The 25,182-nt window shown below is 48.5% G+C and overlaps 1 protein-coding gene across 7 annotated transcripts in view; it reads right to left on the bottom strand.

The window, feature by feature from the left end:
* The window catches only part of LOC129475006 (protein FAM156A/FAM156B), a 53,661-nt gene that overhangs the window by 7,710 nt on the left and 20,769 nt on the right, over positions 1–25,182 (bottom strand). The window contains exons 1-3 of one of the 7 annotated variants that reach the window (XM_063634828.1): positions 3,276–5,386; positions 905–978; positions 83–175 (exon numbers count right to left, since the gene is read on the bottom strand). The gene's annotated coding sequence lies outside the window, so the exon portion shown is untranslated. Of the gene's footprint in view, positions 1–82; positions 176–904; positions 3,213–3,275; positions 5,387–25,182 lie in introns of those variants that run through there. The other 6 variants (XM_055266811.2, XM_055266810.2, XM_055266813.2 and 3 more) reach the window with 6 other exon arrangements.

The raw sequence follows: 25,182 nt of genomic DNA on the forward strand, positions 1-25,182 counted from the left end.
GAGTTCAGACAGCAGAGTCCTAGGGGCTGGCCCGCATGTCCACAGCTGCCCCGGGATCGGGTGCAATGCTGCGAATCCTTACCGTCACTTCCTCCTGGCCAGTTCTGTTCCCATGCCAGAAATGCTGCACCGAACGCACCTCTCACACTCCCCACTCTCATTCGCTTCAATTCTCCTGTGCGGAAGGAGAAAGAGAACAGCTAAGCAAGTGAATCCAGACTACGCCCTGGAGATGAGCGCCAGGAAGAGCTTTGTGTTTCTTTTGAAAATTAAGCCAGTCCCATGCGATGCTTTTTTCAATCTTCCACAAAGATATGAGATACCCTTATAAAGTGCATTTATTTCAGTTTAAAGACACAGATTTCATTTAATAATCCCAATTAAATATGGACTTTTTTCTAGAAATGGCAAAATCCTACAGCAAAATGACTAAGATCCGTGCAAGGTTGCTGGGTGCTGAAAACTGTGCTCCTAGTCTCATGCCGTGTCATGGCAAAGGAATCTGACTCCTAGCCACGCAACGCCACACAGATTGAGGAAAGAGTCTGTCCTACACACGGCTTGGAGACGTTCTATATTTTTGATATCTACACCGATCATCCCTATCCTACTGGGTCTGGAGTGGAGGAAATACAATTTTTAGCAGCTTTGTAACAAAAGAACAGGTAGTCAGTAAAGCCAGCAATGCCCACTTCTAAGAAAGAAAGAAGAAAATGAAGCCAGCAGTGAAGCGTGGTGCTGGCATCAGGGGTCTCCCAGCAGGTGAGTACACAGAAAAGCAGCGGGAGTACAACTGGGAGTCCAGGGAGGGGAACGGGGCGGGACCAAGAAGAGTGGCCAGAGCAGCAAGAGGAAGACAAGGAGCAAGTCCGCTCTGGCGAGAATGGAGCTTGCCTAGACTCACCCAAGGCAGTCAGGTCGCTGGATTCACGAGGCCGATGCTGTGGGTGTAGGCCGAGTGACTGCTACACCTTTCACCTACAAAAGAAAATAACCTCACTGGCCAGGTCACATTCCTCCAGGTATTTACTGAGGGCCCACTCCATTCAGCGGTGCCTTCAGTGAATTATCCAATGCAGCCCCATCCCAAGGAGACATCTCAGTCTGAGGAATAAAATATTGTCCAAGGAGCCAGGAATGGTGGCTCACGCCTCTAATCCAAGCACTTTTGGAGGCTGAGGCGGGAGGACTGTTTGAGCCCAGGAGTTTGAGACCAGCCTGAACAACAGGGCGAGATCACCGTCTCCACAAAAAATTGTTAACATTTAGCCAGGCATGATGCTGCATACCTGGGGTACCAGCTACTAGGGAGGCTGAGGTAGGACGATCACTTGAACTCAGGAGGTTGAGGCCAGTGCAATCCGGCCTGGGTGACAGGTGAGACCATCCCCCAAAACAAAACAAAACAAAACAAAAAGACAACTATGGCAGGCATGAGACGGGGGTACTTCTGATACAGAAGAAGTCAAAACCACCATAGCCCAGGTGGCCAGGAACAGCTTCTCCCAGGGCTTGCTATGATATATATTCTCATCCCCAGTTGCAGATGAGGTAACAGGATCAGAGAGGTTAAGCAACTCACTCAAGGTCACACACCTAGGGAGTGGTGGTGACCAATTCTCACTGAGGTCTGCTGAAATACAAAAGCCACTTCACTATTTGTGACACCAATCTCTCTTTATATTGTCACCCGTTTTAATTCGCATTCACAGACATATACTTACCTGTGGCTCTCCTTACCTTCATATTCTCATAAGCGGCTAAATATGGTTTAGATTTCATTTTAGCACATCAGGCCTTTCCCTTAAAGAACCTAAATTTCCCGTGCCCGGCACGATTGCCCAGCCCAGAAGTGAACACTTATCTCAAATTAATCTTCCAACCACACACTAAGGAAAGGAAATGAATTACTGCCATGTAGAGATTTAATTTGGGTACTTCACGAATTCTGAACTACGATTTGAAATGTAACCACTGTCCAACCAGAAACAGTGGTTCCCTATGAAACAGTAAAAATAGTGCTTCCCTATGAAAAGTATTCACAGGACATTTTATTAAATGCCAAAGCATTCCAGGTAAGACACACTGCCCGTTTTACAGGAAGTTGTTGAGATTCTGCTCCTAAGAATACAGTAGTCCTTTCTCTCTCCACTGCTAGAGCCCTGATAAGCTCAGCCAAGGAAGGCCATTCACTTTTCCATTTGCGAGCAAACACACCAAACTACCCTCACACCCACGCACAAATCCAACGCACCCAACGGGTCAGTGAGTAGAGGGAAATGGTATTGGAGATGCAGATGGAAATCTGTGGCTACTCAGATCACCACATATCTGATGGCGCAGAGGGCTACCGCCCAGGGTCGCCTGTACTCCAGCAAGGTAGACAGCGGGGAAGCCCTCCTTCTCTAAACATGAGACCCTGCAGCTTGTGCGGCTACTGGACACAAATGGCCTGGACCAGTCATTGGGCACGAATGCAGCAATCACACCGCCCATTAAACGCATGTCTAGTCGTATTTCACATTACGACCGTCCCTCTGTCACACGTCGGAGAAAGGGCTTGTCGGACGGTTTGTTTCAATAGGGGCAATGCAGTCCTCCTTGAAAACCCTCCAGTCACTGTCTCCTGCTGTGCGATGGGAGAGGAGGTGGGGAGGGAGGTGATGCTAAGGACACGGTGATTTCTGAACCCACTGAACACTGATCCTAGCCCAAGTGTAGTCCCGCCGGCTACCAATGCCCGCGGCATCCCCTTTCTCTGCTGAAAAAGGCCACCCCCAAGTAGGGAACGAGAACAACGCCACCCCCAGAGCGCACGACCGCCATTCCCACACCAGGGAGATATGGACGACATGGAAAATCACCCGCTTCCTTCGAAAGCCCCACTGTCGGCCAGCCCAACCCAGGGATTCGAGTCCCAAGACACCCTGGCCTGTGCTAAGTACAGCCTCGGTCTCGGCCTCTCGCTCTGTCTCTCTGGAAGCCTCTCTCCCAGCCCCCGTTCTCAGTCTCTCCCGCGCGCTCGTTCGCTCTCGGTCTCTCTCGGGCTCTCTCACGCGCGTTCTCGCTCCAGAGCCGGTTCCCGCCGTCCAGGCGCCAGCGCGGCGCCTAGTTTCCTCTGCCCTGGAAACGCAGCGCCGCCCGCTCGTAATTGAAGGGTTAAGACCATCGAGAGGAACCGCCCTCCGGCGGGCTAGAGGTGCCGCAGCGCGGAAGGGGGCGTAGGCGGGGTTGAGTTGGCGTCACAGGGATGCGACGCCGCTGAGAAACTGAACCTTTGGCTGCCGCGGACCGCCGGAGCTGGAAGACGGAGCGGTTGCGTGGCTTCTCGCGACCCACGCCGCTCGGGTGGGCTGCGAGGGGAGAAGGCGTGGAGGTCATCCCTTCCGGAGGTGCGCCGCGGCGTTCCCGGAGCGGCCCTCTCTGAAGTGTGGCTCGTGGACTGCCGAATGCTTCCGGAGGCCATGGGAAGAGACTCCCTTTAGCGGACGTGACTTCCCGGGCGAGGGACGTAGGAACTGGGCTGGAGAGTTGGGAGGTGGCCGACTTCTCCTGTGATTGGCTGGGAGTTTTGAGCTAGGGCGCGCCCCTGAGAACCGACACGTGCTGTTTCATTTTTCTTTTTCTTTTTTTTTTTTACTGTTTTTGCATGAATGATAAATGCACCTTGGTAAAGACAGAAACCAAACAATCCAATACATTGAAATTATTCAGGCTACTGCCATAGGGAGAGCGCCCCAGAAGTGGAAATCACACTGTTGGGGTAACCGGGGCGGGGCGGGGGTGTCTTTTACTTTCATAGGAAGGAGTAGACCGGTTTCAGTGGGGAGATTTATGGGGCAGAGGTTGTTTTTTTTTTTGTAATCAGCGGAAGTCTCAGCCAGCTGAACAGGGAATGTTTCTCTCTGTGCTTAGCTACTTTTAGGAGGACAGACTTCCCGTCTAAGTGAATCATTTGTGATACCCTACCTTGTTTTAATCTGAGTGACTCTCTCCTAGCAGAGAGAGCCGGACAGACTCCATTTTAGTTTCTTCACTTGCAGCCCCCTTTATCCCCCTTAAGGGAATAACTAGTGCAAGCTGACTCCAAGAACATCCAAGAATACACCTGCTGGTAAGATATCGAGGCAGGCTGTACCAGCAGCTCCCGGGAATGTGCTCGGTGGAAGGTACTTAAAAGCCCCTGCGTTTCTCTCTTAGTGATAGTTTAAGCCCCTGCACCTGGAACTATTTTTTGTAACTGCGTCTATAACCAATTTTTTTAACTTTTTGCCTCTTCTGCTTCTGTAAAATTGCTTCAGCTAAACTCCCCCCTTCCCTGTTTAGACCACAGTATAAAAACAAAACCAGCTCCTTCCTCAGGGCCAAGAGAATTTTGAGCGTTAGCTGCCTCTAGGTCGCTGGCTAATAAAGGTCCCCTTAATTTGTCTCAAAGTGTGGCGTTTCTTTATAACTCGCTTGGTTACAACATTTGGAGGCCCCAGCGAGATTTCGCCACCGGGTGAGAGCCAGACTTGTTTCAGGCTCCCCTGGACAGACAGTGGACTTATAGGGGAGGTGGCACCTAAAGACGTTCCAGGGCCCCATAAGACCCGGTCTTCCGGAGGGGAATGGATCGACCACCGGTGTGAGCCCACAAAAATTCAACTGAGTCCTCAGTTTCTGGTCACGGGAAGGTGAGTCAGATCTGACTCTGTTTCTCTGGGAGGGAAGTGGCTCTGACGAGGGCCCTCCCTTTTTAACTCTGCTCGCGTTCTAGGACACTGGAGGACAGAGTCCTGGTTTTCTATTAGGTGCCTCTGTGTCTCTTTGGGAGGGAAGCGGCCCGACGGGGGCCCTCCCTTGACTCTGTCCATATTCCAGGACGCTGGAGGACTGAGTCCTGGTTTCTGGCAGGCCAGCCTCTCCATTAAGACTAGTCTCAGTCAGTCAGTCTCTCTCTCTCTCTCTCTCTCTCTCTCTCTCTCCCTCTCTCTCCCTCCCTCTCTCCCTCTCCCTCTCTCCCTCTCCCTCTCTCCCTCTCTCTCCCTCCCTCCTTTATCTCTCCTCCTTCTCTCGTTCAGGTCTCCTGGAGACCTCTGTTTTAGAACAAGAATAAGAAAACTGTTATAAACTCTGTGTGAGTGCGTGAATGGGGAGTTCAAGGGCTTGCGCTTGAATTTCCAGTTTGTAGCTCCTCAGGGAAAGCTACGGAGTTCGAGTGGGCCCTCACTTGCGGTTCTGTGGCGACCTCATAAGGCTTAAGGCAGCATCGGGCATGGCTCGATCTGAGCCAGGGGTTTATACCGACCTGCCAATGCTAAGAGGAACCTAAGTCCCCTCAGGGGAGTGGCCAGGTGGGCATCTGACTGATCCCATCACGGGCCCCCCCCCCACCCCTTGTCTGTCTATAAAAAGAGAAAAAAAATTGTCAAACTTGTTTATATGCACTGTTGTCTATTGGCTTCTTTAGTGTCTAAGTTTCACATGTCAGATCGCCAATACTGCCCAAGGCGACTGGGAAAGAACGTCTTCAAGGTCCTCAGTACTGATTTTCTACCACAGGAGGTCAAATTCCTCATCAGTTGTTTGGGCTGGCCGTCCCAGTCCTGCCTTTTCTGTCAGAAACAAATCAGGTGTTGTTACGGGAAAGAGTGTGGGAAACACTCGCCCATTTGAAATTTCCGGCACCATAAAGGTTGCTGGCGTTTAGATTGCCACATCCCACGCCCAAGTGACTGGACCGCCTCCACATTAGATCAGTGGTGGATTCAAAATAGCCACCCTGCAAACCTCCTTGCCCACATTTTCTGTCATCCTGTAACTTTTCCCGTGCCTTTGAATAGAAGACTGCAGAGAAACCTACGCTCGTACTGCTTTACTCCGTCTGGACTCTTATTCTGTCCCCCCGTGGCTACTCTCCTACCTTAGGAAAGATCTGAGTGGCTCCTTTCCTCCTTATCCTTATCCCTTACCCCGCACATCTCGTTTTCCTGTGTCACAGCAAGTCCAGCGCCTCCAAGATTTAGCTCTGCTCTCCCTCCTAAAACCCTTGAAAGAAAGGGCTGAGTTTGAACTTTTTGCCTTTGAGTCGTGGAGACACCAAAAATATTTAGGCTATATAGGTCAAGGAAAAGAGGGAGGTCATCTAGGTCCAGCTGGCCAAGAAGCCCTCGGGTCGGCCTCTAGTCCTCCTCCCTAAATCTTAAAGCTTAAGAAAACCAACTTAATGTGGCAGGAAGTGTTGGCTATAGTTGTTTTCCTGCTCCTTCTGGTTATTTCTGTTCTTCTGATACGCCAGCCCCCCGGGTTGTGAATTTCTCTGTCCATGCTGGGTTTAATATCTCTGCTCAAACCTTGTTAAACTGCCTCCAAAATGGGAAACTCCTCTTCCCGGCCCTGTAAAGATTAGAGCCCTCTCCAATGTATGCTGCAGAATTTCTCTCTGGGCTTCTCAGAGGATTATGGAGTCCGCCTTAAGAAAGGCAAACTCTGGACACTCTGTGAAGTAGGATGGCCACAGTTTGGAACTGGGTGGCCCCCAGAAGGGTCATTTAACCCCATAGCTGTTCAGGCTGTGTGGCGTGTCGTTACTGCAAGTCTGGGTCACCCCGATCAGTTTCCCTACATTGATAAATGGCTGGATTTGGTCCGGAGCCCTCCTCCCTGGCTCCACTCATGCGCCATTCATGATCCCACTTCCAAGGTCCTTTTGAGCCGGTCCACATTTTTGCCCCGACCGTCAGCTCCCTCGGCTCCTCCTGTACTGCCTCCTTCTGAAGAAGAGGAAAGTTTTCCTCACCCAGTTCCGCCGCCGCCCTATAACCCTCCTGCTCCCCCAGATTCTTCCCTTGTCTCCTCGACTACATCTCCTGTGGGCTCTCCGCCCGTAGCCTCCCGATTGCGGCCGAGGCAGGAGGAGGTAGCCCCCCTCCTCCGGCTGAGAGAGGCCCAAATCCCTCCAGGTGATGAGCGCTCAGCTCCCTTCTTAGTTTATGTCCCTTTCTCTACCTCTGACCTGTACAACTGGAAGGCTCACAATCCGCCCTTTTCTGAAAAGCCCCAGGTTTTGACCTCACTAATGGAGTCTGTGCTTCGGACTCACCGACCAACATGGGATGACTGTCAGCAACTCCTTTTAACCCTTTTCACCTCTGAAGAGAAGGAACATATCCGAAGGGAGGCCAGAAAGTATTACTTTACATCAGCTGGTGGGCCAGAAGAGGAAGCCCGAGACCAAATTGAGGAGGTTTTTTCCTCTACCTGGCCTAATTAGGACCCAAACTCCTCATGTAGGAAGAGAGCTTTAGACGATTTTCACCGGTTATCTCCTTGCGGGTATCAAGGGAGCCGCTCAAAAACCCATAAATTTGTCTAAGACAACTGAAGTCCAGGGGCCTGATGAGTCACCAGGAGCGTTTTTGGAACGCCTCCAGGAGGCCTATCGGACTTACACCTCTTTTGACCCGGCAGCTCCCGAAAATAGCTGTGCTTTTAATTTGGCATTTGTGGCTCAGGCAGCCCCTGACATTAAAAGATAATTATAAAAGCTAGAGGGATTTGCTGGAATGAACATCAGTCAACTTTTAGAGATAGCTCAAAAGGTTTTTGACAACTGAGAGTTTGAAAAGCAGAAACACAGCTCAGGCAGCTGAAAAGGCCGCTGACAAAGCATCAAAAAGGCAGGCAAAAATCATAGTGGCTACCATTCAGCAAGTCAAGAAGGAAAGGCTCCCATCACAGAAAAATGGCCAGGGAACCCCAGGACCCCGCCAAAAGGGCCAGAAAGGGGAGCAGGCTCCCCTGGAGAAAAACCAATGCACTTATTGCAAGCAGATGGGACACTGGAAAAAGGAATGCCCATTAATACCAGAGAAAAAACTAGAAGAGGAAAAAGTCCTCACCCTCCCTGCTGTGGAGGAATCTGATGACTGACAGGGCCAGGGCTCCTTTATGCTTGGCCCCCAGGAGCCCATGGTGACCGCTACAGTTGGGGTCCAGCCTGTACGCTTCCTAATTGACACTGGGGCGGAACACTTGGTACTGCAGACGCTCCTAGGCAGTGTCTTTAATAGGAAAGTGGCTGTACAGGGGTCTACTGGAGTTATTCAGGAATATCCTGTCACTCACTCACGAGAGGTGAGTTTAGGACAGAAGAGAGTAACCCACTCGTTCCTCATGGTCCCAGGGTGTCCTTTTCCCCTCCTAGGACGAGACCTGCTCCACGAGCTACAGGCATCTATTTCCTTCTCAGCCCAACAAGCTCACTTCATGTTAGGGGACACAATGCCCCCCACTGCTCAGCTCCTGCTAACCACCCCTCTGTTAGAAGAATATCTCTTAGTTTCACCTCCACAACCACCGGAAAATAAAACCAATCCTCTCCTACTGGACTTAGACTCTCTTTCCGTGAGTCTGGGCCGAGTCAAACCCTCGCGACTGGCTAAACACCATCCGCCAGTGGTAGTAGAACTCCTGGCCACCGCCTTGCCAGTCCAGGTAAAACAATATCCTATGAGTCAGCGGGCTAGGGAGGGAATCAACCCCCATATTCAGCGACTGTTACAGTATGACATGGCATACTTGTGCCATGTCAGTCCACCTGGAATACTCCATTTCTGCCGGTCCAAAAACTCGGAACAAATGATTACCGGCCTGTACAGGACTTAAGGGAAGTTAACAGATGGACAGTCACTGTCCACCCAACTGTCCTTAACCCTTAAGCTTTACTCAGCCTGCTCCCGCCAGAACACACAGTGTACACTGTCCTTGATTTAAAAGATGCTTTCTTTGCTATTCCTCTGGCCCCCAAGAGCCACCCTATCTTTGCTTTTGAATGGACAGATCCTGGCTCAGGAGACACCACCCAATTGACCTGGACTCGGTTACCTCAAGGTTTTAAAAACTCCCCCACCCTTTTTAGGGAAGCCCTCCAAGAGGATCTTATACCATTTCGAGCCAGACACCCTAATTGTACTCTTCTTCAGTACATAGACAACTTTTTATTAGCTACTGAAACTACTGACAGTTGCCTGCAACATACTAGGGACCTACTTTACCTCCTTCAGGAGCTCAGGTATCGAGTTCCGGCCAAAAAGGCCCAGCTTTGTTTTCCCAGAGTCTCCTACCTAGGGTATGAGATAGAGGAAAAAGAGCACTCACCAGTGCCATAAGGAAGCCATCCTGCGAATCCCCACTCCCACCACCAAGAAACAGGTACGTGAATTCCTGGGGGGCTGTGCGATACTGTCGCCTGTGGATATTAGGGTTCTCAGAGATTACCAAGCCCCTGTACACTGCTACTGGAGGGAATGGCCCACTAGTTTGGACTGACACCGAAGAACAGGCTTTCAAAAACCTGAAAAAAGCATTAACTGAGGCCCCCGCTGTAGCCCTCCCTAATATCTCAAAACCATTTCACCTTTTTGTTCATGAAAGCCAGGGAGTTGCTAAGGGGGTGCTCACTCAGACTTTAGGACCCTGGAGATGCCCAGTAGCCTATTTGTCTAAGAGACTGGACCCTGTGGCCTCTGGATGGCCAAGTTGTCTGTGAGCAGTAGCGGCAACAGCAAGCCTAGTCCAGGAGGCTGATAAATTGACTCTGGGCCAAAATTTAACCCTTACGGCTCCTCATGCTGTAGAGACTTTGCTACGAAGTGCTTCTGGCAAATGGATGTCGAATGCTCGCATCCTGCAGTATCAGAGTTTACTGTTAGATCAGCCTCGTTTGACTTTCTCTCCCACAAGGTGTTTAAATCCAGCTACTTTTCTCCCTGATCCAGACTTCACTACACCTGTCCATGACTGCCAGGAACTGTTAGAAACTACAGAAAGTGGCCGACCTGATCTCCAAGATGTGCCCCTGAAGAAGGCAGATGCCACTGTGTTTACAGACGGTAGTAGCTTCCTCGAACAGGGAGTACAAAAGGCTGGTGCAGCCGTTACTACGGAGACAGATGTGCTGTGGGCCCAGGCGTTGCCGGCAGGTACCCCGGCACAGAAGGCTGAATTGATCGCCCTCACTCAGGCTCTCCGATGAGGTAAGGACAAATGTATTAATATTTACACTGACAGCAGGTATGCTTTTGCTACTGTACATGTACATGGAGCCATCTATCAAGAGCATGGACTACTTACTTCAGCAGGAAAGATTATCAAAAACAAATAAGAAATTTTAGCCCTGCTGTTTGGCTTCCTCAGCAGTTGGCTGTAATTCACTGCAAAGGACATCAAAGAGAACACAGCCGTTGCCCGTGGTAACCAAAGCTTCTCTGCAGCCCGAGAAGCCACTCAGCTCCCAGTCGTGCCCTTGGTCCTACTGCCCGCTGTGTCCTTTCTGCAGCCGGACTTGCCAGATCACCCAAAATACTCCACAGAGGAAGACAAACAGGCTTCAGATCTTCAGGCTAATAAAAATCAGGAAGGTTGGTGGATTCTTCCTGATTCGAGAATCTTCATACCCCGAGCCCTCGGGAAAACTTCAATCAGTCGTCTGCATTCTACCACCCATTTGGGAGGAGTAAAACTGGCCCAGCTTCTAAGGAGCCGTTTCAAGATCCCCCACCTTCAGGACTTAGCTAACCAAGCAGCTCTCCAGTGTACGGCTTGTGCTCAGGTAAACGACAGGCAAGGTCGCAAACCCAGCCCAGGCCACCATCTCCATGGAGGCTCACTGGGAGAGAGGTGGGAAATTGACTTTACAGAAATAAAACCGTACCGGGCAGGGTATAAATACCTCCTGGTGCTAGTAGACACCTTTTCCGGGTGGACTGAGGCATTTGCCACCAGAAACGAAACTGCCACCACAGTAGTTAAGTTTTTACTAAATGAAATCATCCCAAGACACGGGCTGCCTGTTGCCATAAGGTCTGATAATGGGCCAGCCTTCACCTCGTCCATAGCTCAGTCGGTCAGCAAGGCATTAAACATCAAATGGAAACCATTATGCCTATCAACCCCAGAGCTCTGGACAGGTAGAACGCATGAAATGCACCCTAAAAAATACTCTTACAAAATTAATTCTAGAGACCAGTGAGAATTAGGTGAGGCTGCTTCCTTTAGCCCTTCTTAGAGTAAGATGCACCCCTTACCGAGCTAGGTTTTCACCTTTTGAAATTATGTATGGAAGGGCTCCGCCTATCTTGCCTAGGTTGAGAGACACCCATTTAGCAGAAATCTCTCAAGCTAATTTATTACAGTACTTGCAGTCTCTCCAACAGGTACGAGACATCATCCAGCCGCTTCTCTGGGGAGCACACCCCAATCCAGCTCCTGACCAGATGGGACCCTGCCACTCTTTCCAGCCAGGTGACCTGGTGTACGTTAAAAAGTTCCAGAAAGAAGGACTCATTCCTGCCTGGAAAAGACCTCATACTGTCATCCTCACCACGCCGACAGCTCTAAAGGTGGATGGCATTCCTGCTTGGATTCATCACTCTCGCATCAAAAAGGCCAGCAAGGCCCAGCAAGAAACATGGGTCCACAAGCCTGGGACAGGCCCCTTAAAAGTGCGTCTAAGTCGCGTGAAGCCATCAAATTAATTCTTTTTATTTACCTCTTTTGTTTGTTTCTGCCTATTATGCCCTCTGCTCCATCCTACTCTTTTCTCCGTACTTCTTTCACGACAGGACGTGTGTTTGTAAACACTACTTGGAAGGCAGGAACCTCCAAATAAGTCTTTTTTGCAGTCGATTTATGTGCTTTATTCCCAGAGCCTGCCCTTACCCACGAAGAGCAACACAATCTGCCGAGCAGGAAACGTTGACCTGGCTGCAGGATTCGGACACACAGGAAGCTGGACTGGATGTGGGAGCTCTAAAGGTGCAGAAAAAGGACTCCAAAGTGTTTTTACCTCTGTCCTGGAAATCACCCTAACTCTAGTTGTCGAGATTCCTATCAGTTTTTCTGCCCTCACTGGTCATGTGTAACCCTGGCCACTTACTCTGGAGGATCAACCCGGTCCTCAACCCTCTCCGCAACTCGCACTCCCCATCCTAGACCGTGTACTATAGAAAACTGCAACCCTCTTACTATAACTGTCTGTAACCCTAATTCAGCTCAATGGTATTATGGCATGTCATGGGGATTAAGGCTTTATATCTCAGGATTTGATGTTGGAACTATGTTCACCATTCAGAAAAAGGTCCTAGTCCCGTGGAGCCCTCCTAAGCCAATCGGATCTCTAACTGATTTAGGTGACCCTATGTTCCAAAAACATCCAGACAAGGTCAATTTAACTGTCCCACCACTCCTGGTTCCTAAATCTCAACTACAACAACATCTCCAACCCAGCCTGATGTCCATTCTAGATGGAGTGCATCACCTCCTTCATCTTACCCAGCCTAAACTAGCCCGAGATTGTTGGTTGCCTAAAAGCCAAACCCCCATATTATGTTGGTTTAGGAGTAGAGGCCGTTTTCAAGGTTAACTCTCTTTCTTGTCATACACAACCCCATGCCCTTACACTAGGAGAGGTGTCAGAGAACGCCTCCTGTCTAATTAGCAATGGGTATAACTTATCTGCTTCTCCCTTTCAGGCCACCTGTAATCAATCTCTACTTACTTCCTTAAATGCCTCGGTTTCCTACCAGGCACCTAACAATACCTAGTTGGCTTGTACTTCAGGCCTCACTCGCTGCATCAATGGGACTGAACCTGGACCTCTCCTGTTTGTGTTAGTTCATGAACTCCCCCAGGTCTATGTGTACAGCGGGCCAGAAGGGCAACTTTTTATTGCTCCTCCTGAATTGCATTCCAGATTTTGCCGAGCTGCCCCGCTCCTAGTACCCCTCCTGGCCGGCCTTAGCATAGCTGGGTCAGCAGCCATTGGCACGGCTGCCCTAGTTCAGGGAGAAACTGGACTAATGTCCCTGTCTCAGCAAGTAGATGCTGATTTAAGCAATCTCCAGTCAGCCATAAATATGCTACATACCCAGGTAGAGTCTCTAGCTGAAGTAGTTCTTCAAAATCGCCGAGGCTTAGATCTACTGTTTCTCCTCCAAGGAGGGTTATGTGCAGACCTAGGAGAGAGTTGCTGTTTCTATGCCAATCAGTCTGGAGTCATAAAAGATACTCTCCAAAGAGTTCGAGAAAATCTAGATAGACGCCAACAAGAACGAGAAAGTAACACTCCCTGGTAGCAAAGCATGTTCAATTAGAATCCATGGCTAATTACTGGATTGGCAGGACCCCTTCTCCTCCTCTTGTTAAGTTTAATCTTCAGGACTTGTATATTAAATTGGTTACTTAATTTTGTAAAGCAGCGCATAGCTTCTGTCAAACTTACGTATCTCAGAACCCAGTAAAACCCCCTTGCTATAACTGAAGAATCAATGATTTGATTCCCCAAAACATGAGTGGGGAATGTGATACCCTACCTTGTTTTAAGCTGAGTGGCTCTCTCTGCTAGGAGAAAGAAACTAAAATGGACAGACTCCATTTTAGTTTCTTCACTTGCAGCCCCCTTTATCCCCCTTAAGGGAAAAACTAGTGCAAGCTGACTCCAAGCACATCCAAGAATACACCTGCTGGTAAGATATTGAGGCAGGCTGTAACAGCAGCTCCTGGGAATGTGCTCAGTGGAAGGTACCTAAAAGCCCCTGCATTTATCTCTTAATGATAGTTGAAGCCCCTGCACCTGGAACTGTTTATTTTTTGTAACTGCTTCTATAACCAATTAATTTTTTTAACTTTTTGCCTATTCTGCTTCTGTAAAATTGCTTCAGCTAAACTCCCCCCTCCCCTATTTAGACCACGGTATAAAAACAAAACTAGCCCCTTCCTCGGGGCCGAGAGAATTTTGAGCGTTAGCTGCCTCTAGGTCGCTAGCTAATAAAGGTCTCCTTAATTTGTCTCAAAGTGTGGCGTTTCTCTATAACTCGCTTGGTTACAACACATTCATGAGACAAAAGAACAAGGACTGGTGGGGTCTGCCATCTGGGAGTCATGGCACAGAGTGGACAGACAGCATCCCTTATCTAAGTCTCATGGAGAATAATTGGTCCTGTGTGGTCAATGACTTCCCAGAACACGAAAGTATACAGAGATTTCTTTGCCGTGGCGTATTTCAGGAATCAAGTGACACACAACAATTGTCTGTCCTAGCAGATACATGGATAGTAGATTCCTTTTTAACCCTGGAAGAAGCCACCTCGTGAACAGCAGTTTATGAAGGAAGGAAACATGAACCATTATCCCAGAATATTATCATTTCATTTTACAAATGAAGTAACTGAGCCGCAAAGAGGTTACGTAACCTCCCCAAAGTCATACAAGAAATAAATGGTGGAGTCTCGATTTAAATCCAGGTGTCTGTGACTTCATCCCCTTCGTGCTGTGCAGCCATACACTGTCATTTCCAAATCCACACATGTGGCTCGATTCTCTCCCTGAATCTACAGATTTCTTCCACCAACTGACAACTCCACAGGCTCGTTGCACTCACCTCCTCCCATCCAGCATACTGGGCAGCGGGAGATGACTTCCCAGAGAAGACAGTGTTAGGGATCCTGGTTCCCAAAGGCCCTACCCAGCCCCTGGAGGGAGAGGTGGGCTTCAAGAGGAAATTTAGAAGATTTGAAGAGAGAGTTTATTTGTCTGAGGGACAGGCTAATGGGCTATTACAGCACACATGTGATAATAAACACCTGTTACTTTGAATTTATGTATTTACTTATTTGTTTAGTATTGGCAATACATGCCAAATGGTGGTAATACCCAAAGCAGACAGGTAAAATCAAGCCACTGTATGGGCAAGTCGAGACATTCTCATTTTACTTGGGAAGACCTGACAAGGAAATACCACTCTGCTGTATAAAAGGAGAACCTTCTCCTAGACTCAACAAATGAAACTAATTAGTTATTTTTTCTAATTATTCTTATTCTCCTATTACAGATGAGGCACGGTAGGCACAGAGAGATTAGATCAGCTCTGCGAAGTCATTCAAGTCATAAGTCGTTGAGTCCCATAGCAAGTACTACTCTGCATGTCCCAAAGTGAACCCACCCATCCCCACTCTCGGCACGCCTGCCCCTCCACCTGTGCTGCCTGACTCAGTGACAGGCACCACCCTCTACCCAGCAGCTTGGGCCAAAGATCTTGAAAGCCATCCTTGATTGCTGCCTCTTACCACCCCCACAGTTGACCGAGCCTGGCCAATTAGACCTCCCAAGTTTTTCTAAGTGAGACCTTGACACTGACTCCTCTCCATCACCACAGGAAGTTCCCTAGTCCAGTCACCCACATCTCCCTCCTTGATGACCACCAACAATTCATAGCTCATCTTGCTGCCAGTCTTGACCCCTTCCCATGCATTCTCTGTCCCAGTGAGTGGGGCACCTTTCTTAACTGCTAATCTGGTCATGTCAAATCTTTTCAAATTCTGCTAGGGCTGCCTGCTGCCCTTAGGATAAAGTCCAGCCTCCTGGATTAGGGATATCAGGCCCCGGCTACTACCAGGCCTATCTCTCTCTAGCGTGCATGTTCGCTCTCTCGCTGTCTCTCACTCGTGTCCGCCGCCTCACACCCACCCTTCCCTCTGTCTGGCCTGCACTTGCTCCATCACCCGCTGCCTGATTCCTCCTTACCTTCAGCTCTCAAGTGAAGGAGAGCAAATTATACTTCACCTAAGGAGCACGTAATCAAAAGGCATGCTTAGTGGGTTTGATATTTTTACTCCATAGCACATGATGCGGATTCATGAAAATTCCCCCAATGGGCCACCCAGTTGGAATGTCAACTGAGAGTACGGTTTTTGGGAAGAGTTTACTTGCAAAGAATAGGATGGAGGAAGGTAACTGAGGAAGGTGACAGGTTCATTTGCCTGACTATAGCAATTATTTCACTGTGTGTATGTATAACAACATGTTTTATACCTTAAATATATACAATAAAAACATAAATAATAAAGATACGCAACATAGATCTCTCCTTCATTCCTATAGACTCATCATGTGTGAACATGGAGTTTGGAATTGTGGCCCCAGGTTCAGTACCATGAAGTGATGTGGGCTGAGGACCTGCCTCACAGCTGGTTCTTCCTGCCATAGAGTGAACTGTGAGGCTTAGCTTCATTCACTACAGCCTGTTATTTCAGCTCCTAGCATTGCACACCTGAATATGAACGGAAGTGTCTGCTTTGGACGTATGGACAATAAAAAAGATGGAAATGGCCCTGGTCCTGCCACCATCAGCCCAAGCCCAAACCCTGGCGGGAGGGTACACTGGACTCCCACTGTCCTGGCACGCTGGCATGCACACTCATGTGCCTCTAACATGGCACAGTGTGAATGGCTCTCCCTGGAGCCTGGTTGTTGATGACCTACTGTGTGCTACTCATGTACAGTGTTGATTTCCCAAAGACCCAGAGAGGTAAGTATCAAACTCCCATCTACAGATAAGGAACCAAGCTGAAAGAGGTCAGGGCACTGAGGCAGAAAAGGCTGGATCTGGGACTCACACGCGGGTTCTGTCAGACTCCAAGGCCAGGCCTCTTTAAACTCACGACAACATACTTTGCTTATGCTCCCCATGCTGAGCTGCAGATATTATTCCGTGATGGGACAGTCAGCTTGGTCCTAACACGACGTGCCCCTGTGAGATCCGGGCCCCTGGCAGGGCAAAGCCACCCTGAAAAGTTCTAACACAGTCCGCAGGAGCTGCCCTGGCGTCCCTTGCCTCACAGCTACCAGTCGAGTTTAGCTTCTGCGCCTCCACTGGGAGGCGCTTTGCCCTATCACAGAGACACTTGCAATCCACCCCCGCCCTAAATTACATCTCCATCAGCCTCACTTTATTTAACAGATAAGAAGAATCTAGAGGCAAACAGAGCAGAGGCAGCATTAGTGGCTGCAACACAGCTGTGGAGTTGATCAGACTCCAAATGTGGTGTGGAAATCAACAGACTGAGAATGGGAATCTGATTCCTCCTGTGCTTCGGCTCTCTGGACTGTAAGCTGTGCAGAATCAAAGTGTCTGCCGCACAAACCTCCCCTCTTCTGAAGAGTCTGCCCTGACCCAACCCTTGCACACACACATCCCTCCCCTGAGGGTAGGGTGGTCTCCTGTGTGCTCCTAGGGGACCATGGGTTGAATTCTGCCATGGCTCTCCTTACCCCCAGTGTGGGGGTCATCTGCCAGCAGGCATACAGCCAAAAGCATCCCCCCATCCCCAGAGTGTCCAGTCAGCACTCAGAACAAGTTTATTCGGTTAATAAAGGAATTTCACTCACAGTACTTGGTCAGTAATGGCTATGATGGTAGCAGCTCTGTGTGCATTAGAAAAGCTCCAGGAGAATCGAGTGAACAGAGGACATCTCTGCAATGAGATTCTCTTCCCCTGGAGTCAGGGAGGAGGGTTGTAACTTTACTCTCTTCCCTAATTCCAGAACTCCTAATAAAAGAGGCTACAAAATTATTTATTTATTTATTTATTTATTTATTTATTTATTTATTTGAGACAGAGACTCACTCTGTCACCTAGGCTGGTGTGCAGTGGCACAATCTCAGCTCACTGCAACCTCCACCTCCTGGGTTCAAGCAATTCTCCTGCCTCAGCCACCCGAGTAGCTGGGATTACAGGCGTGCGCCACTGCACCCGGGAAATTTTTGTGTGTGTGTGTGTGTGTGTGTGTGTGTGTTTTGAGACAGAGTCTCGCTCTGTCGCCCAGGCTGGAGTGCAGTGGTGCAATCTCGGCTCACTGCAAGCTCCGCCTCCCGGGTTCACGCCATTCTCCTGCCTCAGCCTCTCTGAGTAGCTGGGACTACAGGCGCCCGCCACCACGCCCGGCTAATTTTTTTTGTATTTTTTTAGTAGAGACGGGGTTTCACCATGGTCTCGATCTCCTGACCTCGTGATCCGCCCACCTTGGCCTCCCAAAGTGCTGGGATTACAAGCGTGAGCCACTGCGCCCGGCCTTTTCGTGTTTTTTGTAGAGACAGCGTTTCACCATGTTAGTCGGGCTGTTCTCGAACTCCTGACCTCAAGTGATCTTCCTGCCTCACCCTCCCAAACTGCTGGGAATGCAGGCATGAGCCACTGCACCCTGCCAGAATTTTTAAATATGTCTCAGCCAGTATGTTACTCCATCAGGCTCAGTTGTGGCCTCCCAGTGGGACTGCAGTGATGGGTTCACCAAACTGTCTGAGTACCCCACGGCAAGTGCACGTGGGCCTCCCCCAGGGTCTGTATGGAAGGAGGACTGTTGACTGGGTTCAAGCCTCCTAATCGAGTATGTGGTTCTGTCGCCAAAACACAGATGTCCACGGCAACAAGGACATGACCACCCAGATTAGCACATCAAGTCCAGGTGGGCTGCGTCAGCCCCCTTGCCTGTCCTAGCTTATTGCCCAAGCCATCCTGGTTCTGACTGCTCCTGCCCGGGTCCCTCCTTTGCCTGAACTCTGCAGGCTGCACAGACATGTTTTTGGCATCTGTGGCCCTTCATTGTCCCTTTCCGTGTCACTGGCAGAGCAGAAGCTTACCTGGCCCAACAGGATCCCGTCCCTGTCACCGTGGCACCTCCAGCCTTCTGTTCAGCTTCCTGCTGGTGTGCTGGTGCCCTTGTGGCGTCTGGGCCGTGTCAGACCGACTCAGCCCCTGACTTTTTTCCAACTGTTCCCTCTGTCTGGAAGGCCTTCACCACAGATATCTACTTGACTGACTCCTCCCCCTTCACATCTTTGTCAAATTGTCACCTTCTCAACCCAGCCTACCCTGGTCACTCTGTGTCATAATTAACCTACAGCCCGCCCAGTTCCTCCTCCTATTCCCAGTCCCTGTACCATGATCTGTATATTTTTTCTTTTTTAGTACAGCCCCCATCATCTTTGTAAACTAAAAATGAAATTCTAAGCCCCACTCCCCAACCATCTGAATGGACCCTTCCTCTCAGCCAAGGCTATTCCAAAGTGAGCCTGAAAAAGTAGTTCAGGCCATGATGGGAAGGGTGGGTCAGACATTCGTCATTACACCCTTCTCCCTATGGAATTCAGGCACAATTGACCAGCATTTACGTTAAGGCAGAGATCTTAAGACTGTGGCAATAAGACACCAAGTTCCAGCCTGACTAGTATAGCATCACATGACAAATAGGCCCTGAAAGAAGTCAAAGTGTTTCACCCAACAATATATTTCTTTGACACATTTTGAAATAGACCTACAAGGCCATCTCTTGTGAGGAAGTCTACATTCTGTAGAGAATCCCTTTCCCTTTCCAGATCTTTTCCTGATCTGGGAGAGAATTAGCTAAGAGTCCAGCAACTTTTAAGGTCTGATAAGAAATATTTACAGTCTATTCTCTCTGAAGCCTGCTACCTCGGGACTTCATTGGCATAATAAGAACCTTGATCTCCACAACCCCTTATCTTAACCCAGACACTCCCTCCTATGGATTGGAGGTCTTTCGATAAACCCAAGCAATTGCCAATCAGCAAATCTTTGAATCCACTTATGACCTGTAAGACCCCACCGTCCCCCCCACCGCCCGCCAACTTGTAGTTGTCCCGCCTTTTCAGAAAGAACCAATGTATGTCGTACATGCATAGATTGATGTCTTATGTCTCCCTAAAGTGTATAAAGTGAAGCTGTACCCTGATGACCTTGGGGATGTTTCGTCAGGACCTCCTGAGGTTGTGTCAGGGGCACATCCTTAACCTTGGCAAAATAAACTTCTAAATTGATTGAGACCTGTCTCGGGTGCGTTTTAGTTCATAACTTCTCACGTTTCCTAGATTCCCTCGTGGAGGGTTTGCTCTCTGCCACCTACCACGTCCTCTTCGGGGAATGTCAGATCCAGGGCAGGGATTTCTGTTGATTTGGTTCCCTGAGGTATCCCCACACCTCAAGCAGTGCCTGGCACGTAGAAGACTTTCATACATATTTGTTGCCTGAAGGAACACATATGCCTCCCCCACTAGACTGTGAGACCATTCAGGGTCTCGTTCTCCCCCATGTGATGGAGCCCTCTATGCATGCTTGTGTCATGGTGCAAAGAGCCTCACAAAATAACAGAGTTAAACCGTGCATGTCTTAGAGATGGAGGAGATACTCTGGAGGTAGTTTCTACTTTCTTCAGCCCAACACACATTTCTCTCGAATGGTCTGTGCCCATTACTCCTACATTTCACTGAGACGGTCTCGGGCCCACACCTCCCCCTGACCACAGATGGCATCTACCTGTGTCCCCTCCCTTCCCTAGCCCCAAATTCTGCATTCAGAAGCACTGTGTGTTTGCAGGAAAGGGCTGAGATGCCGCTCTATGGATCTTCATCATGTAAAGGTGGAGTTAAGGTTTGGGAAGATAATCCAAACAGCTAGAGACTCCTGCCATCCCACCAGGGCACGGGGGATCCCGGGTTTGATGCATGTGTTCTGGAGAGCTGCAAGAGGGATGTTGTGTCCAGGTTATTTTCTGGGTATCAGTGACGTCTAGCAGGAGACGGACCACACGACCCAGGAGCACATGGGCTGGTCCTGTTCATCGCTGAGAGAGAGGGTCCCTGCCCTGTGTCTTTTGTCAGAGACACAGAAGAAACTCCTCCCCACAGTGAGATCTCCACAAGTGGTGCTGAGGGGGACCCGTGACTCTCAAAGCAGTCGCATGACTCCAACCCCAGGGGCAGCTGTGAAGGAAGCTGGCCGTGTAAACTCAGGGGTCTAGATAAGTAAGCCCGGCTGTGGCAGGCTGGAGTGGACGAGTCTGGGAAAGTCAACTCGAGACAACCTCTCACTGACTATACAGGGTGAGACCCAAATATCAGGAGAAGGTCACAAACAACTCATGTCTGAACTTTGCTTTGTGACAGTGTCTCTCATGCTTGAGATGATCTCCCAAACAGCTCAGACGTTTCAATCCCTGGAACACGGAACCAAAGACAGTACAGGCCTCCCTCCAAAACATACATCTCCTACCAGCTCTGAAACGTCCTATCCTGGACACACACACTCTCAGATACCTCAGGGACCTCACAGGCTGGGTCACAAAGCCCAAGAGACCCCAATGACATAGAAAACCCAGACAACAACCCAGCAACAAGCAGCTCAGAGACCTCAACCCTGGACACACGACACTGAACGGTTCGCAGAACTCAGACCCCTCCAAGAACTTAGTGAAGGAGGACACAGACAATAAACCTGCTCAGAGACGTCAGATTCTAAAATTCAGACCCACGTGCACGTGAGCAACTTTAGAACCTGTGATGTAGAAACAGGATTACCTCACAGACCTCACACCCTGGACCCAGAAGCCCACAAAAGCATAGTGCACACACCCTGAGATGCAGACACAGAAACAGTTGAGGGGACCGGGACAGGGAACACAGAGGCCTTGGGCACAATGTTCCCTGCAACAAACACCTAGGAGACCTCAGAGTGTGGGACACACCATTCCCACACAGCACAGAGTTTACAACCTGAGACACAGCAACTCCTCAACATGTCAGCAGCCTCAACCCCTGCGGTGCTGACCCATAACCGGGTAGGGAGGACACACTCAGGACGCAGGACCCCAAAAGGATGAGACATCTTTCGTGAGTTTGGAATAACCTCAGTGTTCTCACAACCTAGGATATGGAGCCCCAAGGGGCGCTATTGTGTCCTATCATTGACACAGACACTCGGGAGAGCTCAAACCCTACTTCCTGAAATCAGAACTGCTCCCACGCCTTGCATTCTAGACACACTACAAACCACTGCTCAACAAAATAAAAGAGGACACAAACAAATGGAAGAACATTCCATGCTCATGGATAGGAAGAGTCAATATCGTGAAAATGGCCATACTGCCCAAGGTAATTTATAGATTCAATGCCATCCCCATCAAGCTACCAACGAGTTTCTTCACAGAATTGGAAAAAACTACTTTAAAGTTCATATGGAACCAAAAAAAGGGCCTGCATTGCCAAGACAATCCTAAGCCAAAAGAACAAAGCTGGAGGCATCATGCTACCTGACTTCAAACTATACTACAAGGCTATAGTAACCAAAACAGCATGGTACTGGTACCAAAACAGAGATATAGACCAATGGAACAGAACAGAGCCCTCAGAAATAATACCACACATCTACAACCATCTGATCTGTGACAAACCTGACAAAAACAAGAAATGGGGAAAGGATTCCCTATTTAATAAATAGTGCTGGGAAAACTGGCTAGCCATATGGAGAAAGCTGAAACTGGATCCCTTCCTTATACCTTATACAAAAATTAATTCAAGATGGATTAAAGACTTAAATGTTAGACCTAAAACTATAAAAACCCTGGAAGAAAACCTGGGCAATACCATTCAGGACACAGGCATGGGCAAGGACTTCATGTCTAAAACACCAAAAGCAATGGCAACAAAAGCCAAAATTGACAAATGGGATCTAATTAAACTAAAGAGCTTCTGCACAGCAAAAGAAACTACCATCAGAGTGAATAGGCAACCTACAGAATGGGAGAAAATTTTTGCAATCTACTCATTTGACAAAGGGCTAATATCCAGAATCTACAAAGAACTCAAACAAATTTACAAGAAAAAAACAAACAACCCCATCAAAAAGTGGGCAAAGGATATGAACAGACACTTCTCAAAAGAAGACATTTATGCAGCCAACAGACACATGAAAAAATTCTGGCCATCAGAGAAATGCAAATCAAAACCACAATGAGATACCATCTCACACCAGTTAGAATGGCCATCATTAAAAAGTCAGGAAACAACAGGTGCTGGAGAGGATGTGGAGAAATAGGAACACTTTTAAATTGTTGGTGGGACTGTAAACTAGTTCAACCATTGTGGAAGTCAGTGTGGCGATTCCTCAGGGATCTAGAACCAGAAATACCATTTGACCCAGCCACCCCATTACTAGGTATATACCCAAAGGATTATAAATCCTGCTGCTATAAAGACACATGCACACGTATGTTTATTGTGGCACTATTCACAATAGCAAAGTCTTGGAACCAACCCAAATGTCCATCAATGACAGACTGGATTAAGAAAATGTCGCACATATACACCATGGAATACTATGCAGCCATAAAAAATGATGAGTTCATATCCTTTATAGGGACATGAATGAAGCTGGAAACCATCATTCTCAGCAAACTATCGGGAGGACAAAAAACCAAACACCGCATGTTCTCACTCATAGGTGGGAATTGAACAATGAGAACACATGGACACAGGAAGGGGAACATCACACACCGGGGCCTGTCATGGGGTGGCAGGGAGTGGGGAGGGATAGCATTAGGAGATATGTCTAATGTTAAATGACGAGTTAATGGGTGCAGCACATCAACATGGCACATGTATACATATGTAACAAACCTGCATGTTGTGCACGTGTACCCTAGAACTTAAAGTATAATAAATAAATAAATAAAAATTAAAAAATTTAAAAAATAAATTCACATTTATAGCTGCTGCAAAAAAAAGAAAGAAAATAACTACAGCAACAACACAACTGAAGTCCAGTTCAGCTACTGAAAAGATTGATTCAAACCCCAACACCAACGCCCTGCCAGAAAAAGAAAGGAAGACACACTACATACAGAGGAACAAATTTAAAGTCATCCATCAGACTTCTCATCAGAATCTGTGCAACCTAGAACTTTCTAATCAGCACAATTTTTTTAATGAATGTGACATAAACATGTTTACACAAACAGGTAAACAAACATGGGGAGAAAAGTCACTGTCAACAGATTTGTCCTACGAAACATGTTAAAGGAAGTTCTTGGGTCAGAAGGAAAATAGAAGGAAATTTGGATCTACACACAGAACTTCACAGTGCAGGACATGGAACAATTGTGGGAAAGCACAAGATGTTTTTTTTTTGGAGACGAAATTTCCATCTGTCGCCCAGGCTGGAGTGCAGTGGCACGATCTCTGCTCACTGCAACCTCCGCCTTCCAGGTTCAAGGGATTCTCCTGCCTCAGCCTCCTGAGTAGCTGTGACTACAGGTGCACGCTGCCACGCCTGGCTAATTTTTTTGTGTTTTAGCAGAGACGGGGTTTCACCGTGTTGCCCAGCCTGGTCATGAACTCCTGAGCTCAGGCAAACCGCCCACCTCGACCTCCCAAAGTGCTGGGATTATAGGCGTGAGCCACCAGGCCCAGCTGATTTTTTTAAAACTTTTTAAGTCTCTTATTTAGAAAAAAGGTCTCCCTATGTTGCCCAGGCTTCTCTCAAACCTCTAGGCTCCAGCAATCCTCCTGCCTCAGCCTCCCAAAGTGCCAGGATTACAGGCGTGAGCCACCATGCTCAGTCAAGACTTTTTTCTTGTAGCTAATCTCTTTAAAAGAAAATTGACTGTCAAATAGTAACAATGTATTGTGGGGTTCTGACACAGGTAGAAATATAATGTAAGACGACAATAGCAGAAAGCTGGGGAGAAAGGAAATGGAAGTATACAGCTGTAAGAGTCTCACAGTGTACATGAAGTGGTAGGATATTACTTGAAGTCTGGCAGGAATTTTTGCATTTTATGTGTGGGATCAATAGATTGAACATTATCCTACAATTTGACATAAACTCCATGAGGGCGAGGATGTGTCTTTTTTTATCGTATGCCCCAGACACTCAGCACAGTACCTAGAACATACTTGGGGCTTGGTAAATGACTGTTCAACAAATGAAGTCTTTTTTTTTTTTTTTTGAGACAGGGTCTCACTATATTGCCCAGGCTGGAGTGTAGTGCCCTGATCATGGCTCACTGCAACCTCCACCTCCTGGGCAGAGAAAAGTGACTTTATTTCAGAGAGCCAGCAAGCCGAGACGATGATGGACTTATGTCCTGTGGAGCCATCTTAAGGGGCATGAATCTCAAGCTTCTTTTTACAGGCAAGGGAGAATCAGGAAAGGGTGAGGTCAGAAGGAGAATGGTGACCACAGACATCTAGGTGTCAACAGGAGCCCGGGGAGGTTGCAAAACATCTTTGTCCTTGGTCAGGTCACAGTGCTCCCGTAAACCTTTCACACAACATTGCCGCTTGTGTGTACACCCTTCTCATCTCCTCGGGGCTGGGTTCCAAAAGGGACTATTATCATCCTTGCTTTGAAGTTAAACCCTACACTAAATTCCTCCCATAGTTAGCTTGGCCTACGTGCGGGAATGAGCAAAGGCAGTTAGCTCCTCAGGTCAGAAGCAACACAGAGCAAGCCCTGGTCGATTTCTTTCACTATTTCTCTCACTGCGCCCTCCCTCTCTGTTAAACAC

Source organism: Symphalangus syndactylus, chromosome X (genome assembly GCF_028878055.3).
Source record: "Symphalangus syndactylus isolate Jambi chromosome X, NHGRI_mSymSyn1-v2.1_pri, whole genome shotgun sequence".
NCBI classification, from domain to species: Eukaryota; Metazoa; Chordata; class Mammalia; order Primates; family Hylobatidae; genus Symphalangus; species Symphalangus syndactylus.